This window comes from Stegodyphus dumicola, chromosome 11, assembly GCF_044657685.1.
Source record: "Stegodyphus dumicola isolate Sdum_Otavi_A_Nest chromosome 11, ASM4465768v1".
Taxonomy (NCBI): domain Eukaryota; kingdom Metazoa; phylum Arthropoda; class Arachnida; order Araneae; family Eresidae; genus Stegodyphus; species Stegodyphus dumicola.
Genome location: NC_140778.1, coordinates 132,184,535 through 132,194,041, shown reverse-complemented (window position 1 = coordinate 132,194,041; position 9,507 = coordinate 132,184,535).

The following is a 9,507-nucleotide window of genomic DNA, read 5'->3' as shown; positions in this document are numbered from 1 at the left end:
AAATAAGCTATATCTCTTAATAAAAATATTAATTATCCTAATAAAAAATTAACCAACTTTCTGTTGAAGAAAAAAAATCATGCAAAACTTTTCAATATCTTACAAACAGTGAAATAAGCAAAAAATAACATGAAAACAACTCAAAAAACATAAAATTCCGCGCAGAATTTTACTCTGCAGAACATCTTTATTAAAAAAAATCAATAAAAATTTATTATATATAAAAAAATGACAATGAAATATGCCAATCTCATAAAAGCAGTGACATAAGAAATATGATGAAAAATTTTTGCCAAACTCATATTCCTAAAAGAATGAAACTATTCAAAATGATGCGTTTTCATGAAAAATCTATCAACAACAATAAAAATTGTTGCCAAAATCACATTTTTAAAGATGTGAGATGTGAGAAGTGTATTCGGAAGCTTCATTTAATTTTTTTTTTAAATACAAAATATTATCATTTTTCCAAAATTCTTTTTGTAAAAGCAGTCGCAAGGATGAAAGTTTAACGTGTCCAAAAATCAAAGAAAAATAAACTGCACATTTTAAAAAATAAACTGTTTTAGAGAAAATCCCGTTGAAAAGGTGTCTCCCTTTGTTAAATAAATTCTTATTTAATCGATTTATTGAAACACGAAATTTATTTTAAGTTCGTAAAATAGCTAAGTGCCTACGTTTCATGACGATGTGAAAATAGAGTGTATAGAGTAAAATCTCGGTTTCCTATATCCCATTATGTCTCAAAATGACGCGATTTGGTCACAAAACATAAAATAAAAAAAAATTCGAATTCGAATTTCGAAAAAATCACTTCGAGGTGCACTGGCTCAGTCTAGATGCGCCTATGTACCAAATTTCGTAGCCGTGGGTCTATTAGCTTACGCGCAGCACGAACGAAAAACACACACAGACTCTTTCTTTTATTATATGTAGAAATGTAATAAATAGTTACGTATTTTGTTTAAGGAAAAAAGACTTGCGTTGGAAACATTTAACAATCTGAAATCAATAAGAGGACCATTCATAATTCGGACCTTCTTTGGCAGGTTACACAAATGTTTTCACCTCCGTCGATTACCCTATTTTAAAATTCTTTATAAGCTATCTTGATGATGTGGCACGCTCATACGGTCACATCATCTTGACCGCACATGGTACTTGCGCCGAATTCGCAAATGTATCCGTCTTCTGTTCCACACATTTGTGTAAAATTACATATAATTTTACACAAATGTGTGATTACAAATCAAGGAAAAGTTAAGTTATTGGGTTATCTGTATATTTGGTTAATTTTGTCGAGGATTGCATTTGGTAGTAAATTTATCTTTAATTAACCCAAATAAGTAAAACGTGTAAGCCCAAAGTGTTTATTTTTCAGATATATAAAAAAAAATGTTAAGTTTAAAATAAGTAACAGTAAAGCCTCTCCTCCAAAAAAATGTAAAAAAGTACATGTTACAATAATATATGGATGTGAAAAAATTTCTTTTACTTAAAACCTTTTGGCATTTGGAACATAAAAGAAGTAGCGAATACTCTATCAAGAGTATCGAAAGATGTATGCAATTTTAAAGGTACGGTAAAGGTAATTTTCATACTTTAAGCATAACATTTTTGCTAAAATCAAAAGCAATAACATAATTTTTGCTTTTGTTTTTGTAGTTCAACAGCTTAGAATTTTATAAAACAAATTCATAATCAAAATCGCTGTTGTTAGTTATCGAAAAATAACCAAGATATGAATTTTGCGTAAATGTCTCTAAACTATACAAACTGCTATTATCCATCACACTATAAATGTTTCTTTTATGCGGAAGCGTCCCGTTTTTCGATTTGTATGGAAGCGTAATGTGTCGAAATACTACCAGAACCTTGGGCCTTGTAAGAGAGAGAGAGACCTCACAGGAGTTCAGCATTCGAAAGCAATGACTGGACGTTTCCCTTGGACTCAATCAACCAATCAATATCTTTTATGCCGAACTGTAGCTGTTAATTACGCGACGTCGCCGGCTCTTGACATACGTGCCAACATGGGCGCAGCACGTGGAAATGTCCGGACGGGTTGCAGGAGTATGGCGATGTTAGGAGGGGGTGACTGGCATCACAGGACGGAGAAAAAGCAATGACGAGCGCTGAAAACAGGAGAGGCTCGACGTAGGTGGAAATCTGATGAGTGTTGTTCGTGATGTATAGGCGGTTAAAAACATGCAAAATAATATGATAAATTAATTTTATTCATCATCTGATAGGTACATATGAAAATACAGATACATAAAATAATAGGCAACAAAATACATAATAGTGGGATATACAAAATGAAATTATATACACTATGTACAGGAATCAGAAAATGCTGCAAATTATGTCGGAAAATTTGACTCACGGGTGAGGTGGGCCGCGTAAGGTCTGAGTTTGTAATCTTCTCTAAGTGGGATATAATCAAAGACTTTAAAGTGATGCAGATGCTAGCAGGTAAGAGCCTTGTTGAAGAAGTTTGAGTTCATCTTATGTAGAAATTTATCTACAGTATCAATCTTGAGGTCTGGATGGAGCGTATAATTCGAAACATAGTAATGGGCATTAGTGATGATACACAGATACTTGTTTGCAGTATTTGTAATTTTTTGATATCATTATCCGTGACAGCTGGCCACGCAGAGGACGCGTATGACACAATAGGGCGTACAATCGCCGTATACAGATGTCTTTTGTGAAGAAGATCCAACTTTGAATTTTTGCGTATTAACGCGATAATCTGTTGATAACAGCATGCGCTTTATTGCGGACCTTTAAAACATGGTCGTTCCATCTAAAAGTGCTATTTAGGACAATACCAAGATAGGTAGCTTTCTTGACTATTGGGACTTCCACGTCGAAGATTTTAAGCTTGCTGTTGATGGGAGTTTTTAAGATCTTTTTACGAATAATAATCAGCTGGGACTTTTTGCGCGTTTATAGCGATGCGCCACTTTTTGCACCACTCTTCAATTTCAGGTATGGCACGTTGCAGGTTTCTGATAGCATTATCTACACTCATAGACTTGTTCGCAAGCGCTGTATCGTCGGCGAAGCAGCCTAAAAAGGAGTTAACATCTGTACAAATTCTAGGGAAGTCAGCTGTGTAAAATATATATAAAATGGATCCTAAAATCAAACCTTGTGCAACTCCAGCGTTTAATCTTTTGTAGTCAGACTTGTCAGCACCAATGTTCACATAAAAATTTCTATTTTTTATAAAAGAGTAAATGAGCAAGATTAAGTCAGGATTGAAGTCTAAGGAGATGAGTTTACAAATGAGCCCCTCATGCCAGATGCGGTCGAAAGCTTTCGCCACGTCCAGCATGAGTAAGGCCACGCTCTGATTGTTGTGGAGTGCTCCTCCAACGAATTCGGTAAGTCTAACCAGTTGTTTTGTCGTACTAAGTTTTTTCCTGAACCCGAATTGCTCGGGAGGGATCTTGCTAAGATTCTCCATACTCCATTCTCTTCAGTATGATGCGTTCAAAGAATTTTCCAAATCCTGGGAGAAGGCTAATGGGTCTGAACCCGTCCGGCCTGGTAATATCCTTTCCTGGTTTAGTTAGAAGAATCACTTTGGCAGTCTTCCACTTATTAGGAAAATAATTGTTCTCCATGCATGCGTTGAGTATGCTAGTAAATTTTGTGATAATTTGGAGAGGTAGATTTTTGATTGTAACGTTGTTTATTTCGTCGAAGCCTGGAGCTTTTCTATTTTTTAACTTGCGTATGATCTCAAGCACCTCTTTGGGAGTAGCATAATCAGTTTTATTTTTCGCCCCTGGGCCATTAACCCAGTCTTTAATGAAATATCTGGTGTCATAAGAGAACATAAGATCACATGGATCTAAATTGGGCATGAAATGTTTCTCTAGGTACGAAGCCATGACCTCTGCATTGCCCTTATTTATTAATGCGATACTATTGTTATCGTAGAGAGGTTTATTTCACGTTTGCTTGCGTTTACGATTTTTAGCAAAAGTCCAGAATGAGTTATTGGGTTCGTTAAAGCTAGTAATTTTCTCATTCGATTTTTCTGTTCTATAAATACTTACTTCACGTTTAATCTCTTTGCTCAGCTTGTTCATGCTGTGTTAATATTCAGATCCCATGAAATACTGTATCTCTTACGAAGTTTATTTCTTTCTTTTATTTTGTTCCTAATGCACAGAGGCAATCTGTCAGCATTGTGATCCCAAGGGATTTTCTTTGTTGCTGTGTTAAAAGCATTGAGTATGCTGTTTGTAAGATTTCCGCTTACATAGTGGATATCGTACGTGGTCTTTAAGCTTTTAAAGTCAGGAGGGTGTTGAAGGATGACGTCACTAAAAACATTCCAGTTTGTGCATTTTCTATATTTCGTGTCATTACATTTATTTGTACCTAGGGTGGCGATGACTGGCACGTGATCGGATGCCAACTCGACTTTAACTTCAAGATACATTGGTATAGAAGTTGTGGTGAGAAAGATATCAAGTATGTCCCCATACCTGGGGTTAGACTGGGAGGTATGTATATTCATTTGGGACGGTGGTATGTATATTCATTTATGTATATTCATTTGGGAGGGTGTTGAAGGATGACGTCACTAAAAACATTCCAGTTTGTGCATTTTCTATATTTCGTGTCATTACATTTATTCGTACCTAGGGTGGCGATGACTGGCACGTGATCGGATGCCAACTCGACTTTAACTTCAAGATACATTGGTATAGAAGTTGTGGTGAGAAAGATATCAAGTATGTCCCCATACCTGGGGTTAGACTGGGAGGTATGTATATTCATTTGGGACATAAAAATATATGGGGTTGTTATTTATAAAATCCAGAAGTTTTTCTCCGTTGCGGTTTGTCTTTCTACATCCCATTCTGTGTTCTTGGCGTTAAAATCGCCGGCTATGATTACGTGCTTATTGTTAAGGAGTAAATCATTAAGTACATTTTCGTCCAACTTGTTAGTGGATGAATTGTACAAAGCGACGAAATACACAATACCGTAAAGCGGTAGCCGAACAGAGACAGGGATAGACTCGTGTCCATTACAGCGGTCTTCTTTGATTAAACACGATTGCAAGGAGCTTTTCATATAAATGGCGACCCCCCCCCCACCTCTGTGACTTGACCTGTCGCCGCGATAACATTAATAGTTTGCGGTATTGATATTTAAACAAGGGCTCACAAACGTTTCAGTAATTAAGGCAATATCTATATCGTAAATAAGTAGGAAATTTTGAAATTCCTGAATTTTGTTATGCACTCCGCGTGCACTCCAAGTCGTGATCTGTATTGGTGCCGTGTTAATTGTTCTTGGACCCATTATCAGTGTTTATTGTGGGAATTTCGTGATTGTTTTTATTGAGGTCCTTGACCTGTTGTGTAAGCTGGAGAAATCCAGCACTTTTGATGGCTGTAACGAGCTCAGCCAGGTCTGAGAAAACTTTTTTCGCTTCGTTGATGGTATCGGTATAAAGACCGGTAGAAAGAGCTTTAGCATAGGAATTTCCCTCAATGATTCTGTTGGAAAATGTTTTTGTTTTATCTATATTTGGTTTAGGGTATTTTTCACATCCCTTATAACTCGAGGTATGGTTTTGGTTGCAGTTTGCGCAACATAATGGTTTATCTTTGTTATTTTTGTCTGGGCATTCTTTTATAGTATGCTTTTGGCCGCATCTAACACATTTGGGTTCATAGTTACACCCTGCCTGAGTGTGATTAAATCCTTGGCATCGATAACATTGTATCGGGCCTTGTCTTCCTTTGTACTCGACTACTTTCATCGTGAAATCGCATAAGTATTTTTCGTGATAGATTTTTCTAGATGCATCGTTTTTCGGGAGGGTGATAAGAAAAGGTGGAAGCATTCTTACTTCACCTCCTCGACGTCCAGACATTTGTTTTATATCCTCTATGGTGTATCCTAGTTCCTGTAACGAGGTTCTGATTTCTTCAATTTCTGTGGTTAATAACAACCCATTTATGACAACTTTGAGGCTTTTGTCTTGAGGTAAGATATACGAGTGATGTTCGACTTTGAGTTCTTTTAGGACTTTAACTATTCCACTGCAACTGTCTGCATTAGCAGTCGTAACCTTAATACCTCCTTGAATTCTTTGACCGATGAAGTCGAACTTGTGTTGTCGAACTATGCCAGCTATCTTATTCCCTTGGACTCTGGTCGCCACGGACCTTATAAGAGAAAGACAAAGAATAAGTATTGTTAAGAAGGAAAGCTTCGCAGCAGGAGTGGCTCCTTCCGAAGGAAAAGGGACACAACTGCGCATGCGTGAAATATCTGTCGCCGAAAAGCGCCAAAGCTCGAAGCTGATGTCGAAGTTCGAACAGGTTCGACAGTCACAAGAGTTTAAAGTTGTGTGACTCCATTTTTTTCCCTACATATTGACAGATATAAAATCAGACATCAAACTGCGATATGGATAATACAAGTTCAACTAGTAAAGCAAAAAAGCACGAAAATTCGAGTTTAAATTATCGCGAAAAGTCAGAACGATTCATCTTAACCCGTGGTCCTCAATTTCCTGTACACGTGGCGAAGGTGGAACATCTCGGCCAGGTACATCACAAAGGGAAAATTCTCGCCAACAGGTTCCGTCGCCAAATCCCTTGGCGAATTGTCCCTCTTCTTTCTAGCGGCGTAGAAGACAAACTGATTTACATTCATGGACCTTATAAGAAATAGACTAAACCAAACGGGTTTTCTCCCTCGTCTGAAGCGTTGCGGGCTGTCACTTTGATCACATCCGGAGGAGTAGGGACGACATGCAGAAATTTAACATTGGTTGCCTATTGCAGCGTGTACAATTGTCAAGATAAAGCTGTCTGTAGTGCCTCATTTCACAAATTGCAATTTCTACATATTTTTAATTTTGAAATTGAGATTGATTTTTAAAAATTTAGCATATTTATCAAGCATAATTTACATTCCAGATAATTATAAAGCTATTGCATGCTATTTTTTTAGCTTTTCCTATGCTGTAAGGAAATTTATAACTACTTCTTTTAGAAAATAATATTTTGAATCTGAACTAACAGAAAATTGCTAGAAAATAATATTTTAAATCTGAACTAATAGAAAATTGCTAGAAAATAATATTTTAAATTTGAACTAATAGAAAATTTCAAACAAGGAATTTTCTCTTGCAATTTTTATGCTTTTTATTGGTGTAAATAAGTAAAAAATACTAAAATATTTAAAAACTAATTTTTGAAAGTTTTGTTTAAAATTCTAAATTGTGCTGCTTTTTTAAAATTATAGTTCAGTATTATAGCACAATTTCTATAAAAGAAATTTATTTCAATTATATTTCATAATACATCATGGTGATAAATACTTTTGACTCCTTAAAAATTTTTATACATTTAATTCTAATATTAAAATTGTATTTAACCGTCATAATTAATTTTGCTTGATTTTATAGTGATTATTTTTTAAATTTATTTTTAGTTCAGCGTAAGATTTTTTTTTTTTTTTTTTTTTATTTACTGTTAATTTAATTTATTAGCCCAAAGGGGCGGTAGCCTAGAAATGCTATTAGTTTCGAAGCGGCATTTTGCGCTGTTTTACTATAAATGTCCGTGTCTCCTTGCAAATTGTTGTTACCAAATATTATCGCCCTGTATTATACATAAAAAAGTTAAATAATGAAGAATCTGCATGAATACATGTATGTTTCTCGCACTGTGACAAAAACGACAGTATCTAGAGCGATCAAATTATGAATAAGGTAATCCTCCACTCGAACATGGGCATGTGGACGGGCGAATTTCGAATTTGTTTGAATCTATTTCATATTTTGTAAAACTTAACGATTTTGTTTAACAAACTCAACGAGTTCAAAGTAAGCGATAGACTGAAAATAACATTTTTATCTCCAGTGCGGAAATTCTAAAGATATGCTGTTTTCAAATGTATGTGGTTGTCGGGCGAAGAACATGATATTCAATAAATATAGGTAACACACAAAACTTTAAAAAAAATGTTACTTTTGGGCGTAATATAAAATCTGAGTGCTTCTAGATTTTATTTTGTCTTTTTTCTTTCCCTTAATTACGCTCAGAAAATTTTATGCTCCGAAATTTATGAATTATTAAAATAACTAATCCACTTTAATGTTAATAACTTAATGATCATATAACCAAATAAATATGATCGTTTTGCAATGCTATTATAGTTTGGAAAATATGTAAAGAAATTAAATAATGAAGAATCTGCATGAATAAATGTATGTTTCTCGCAATGTGACAAAAACAACGGTATCTAGAGCCATAAAATTTTGAATAATGTAATCCTCCACCCGAACATGGGCATCTGGACGGCCGAATTTCGAATTTGTTTTAATCTGTTTCATATTTTGTAAAACTTTAAGGAATTTTTGATTAACAAACTCAACGAGTTCAGAGCGAGCACTGTACAGAAAATAACAGTTTTATCTCCAGTGCGGAAATTCTAAAGGTATGCTGTTTTCAAATGTATGTGGTTTACGGGCGAATGATATTCAATAAATATAGGTAACACACAAAACTTTAAAAAAAAGATTCCTTTTGCGCGTAATATAAAATCTGAGTGCTTCTAGATTTTATTTTATCTTTTTTTTTTTTCCTCCCCTTCATTACGCTCAGAAAATTGCATGCTGCGAGTTTTATGAATTATTAAAATAACTAATTCACTTTAATACTAATAATTTAATGATAACATAATCAAATAAATATGATCGTTTTGTAATGTTATTATAGTTTGGAAAATCACTGCCTGAAAATGTTTATTAGATTTTAAAAAAATTATCAGATCTTGTTTAATTTTACCTTATTTATTTCAAAGCATCGTGTACTATCAATCTTATTTAATTTTACTTTATTTTTACGCAAAATTAAGTTCATAAATTTTGTAATAATTAATTAGAGATTTTACCGTTTTACCAAAGTAAAGATGTTTGTAGAAGAATTACGCGTGAAAAAAATGCGCGAAATGCAGTAAAAAGTGCTTTAATAACATACGTTAAATCCTATTTGAAAAAAAAACTGTGACTTTCGTAATCTCATCACTATACAACGTATCACATTTAATAACTAAAAACAGTTATGTGATACAAACGCCATAGGTTTCAGTGTTAAAGTAAACCAGATCGTCCATACTCTTTCTTGCGGACATGTCGTTGACGCGCGGCCCGCCCACTGGGTTTGTCTCTCTCTTATAAGGTCTATGTGGGAGAAAAAACGTTTGCGTTGGTCTATTTTTTGTAAAGTCCATGATCAGAGCGCTGTGAAGCAAGCTTTTGATGTAAACAAAAAACACCCCATCTGGTGACCGAAGCTTCGGAGCAGTGATTCACTTTTAGTGCCGATTTGGCCACTCCTTCCTTAATTACCTCCATGGCCGGCATATATCATTTGGTGTCGGTTGTATCATTTTTGGGACTAAAACTAAAAGACCAATTCTATGCTTCAAGTGTCAGAGCTATGGACATTC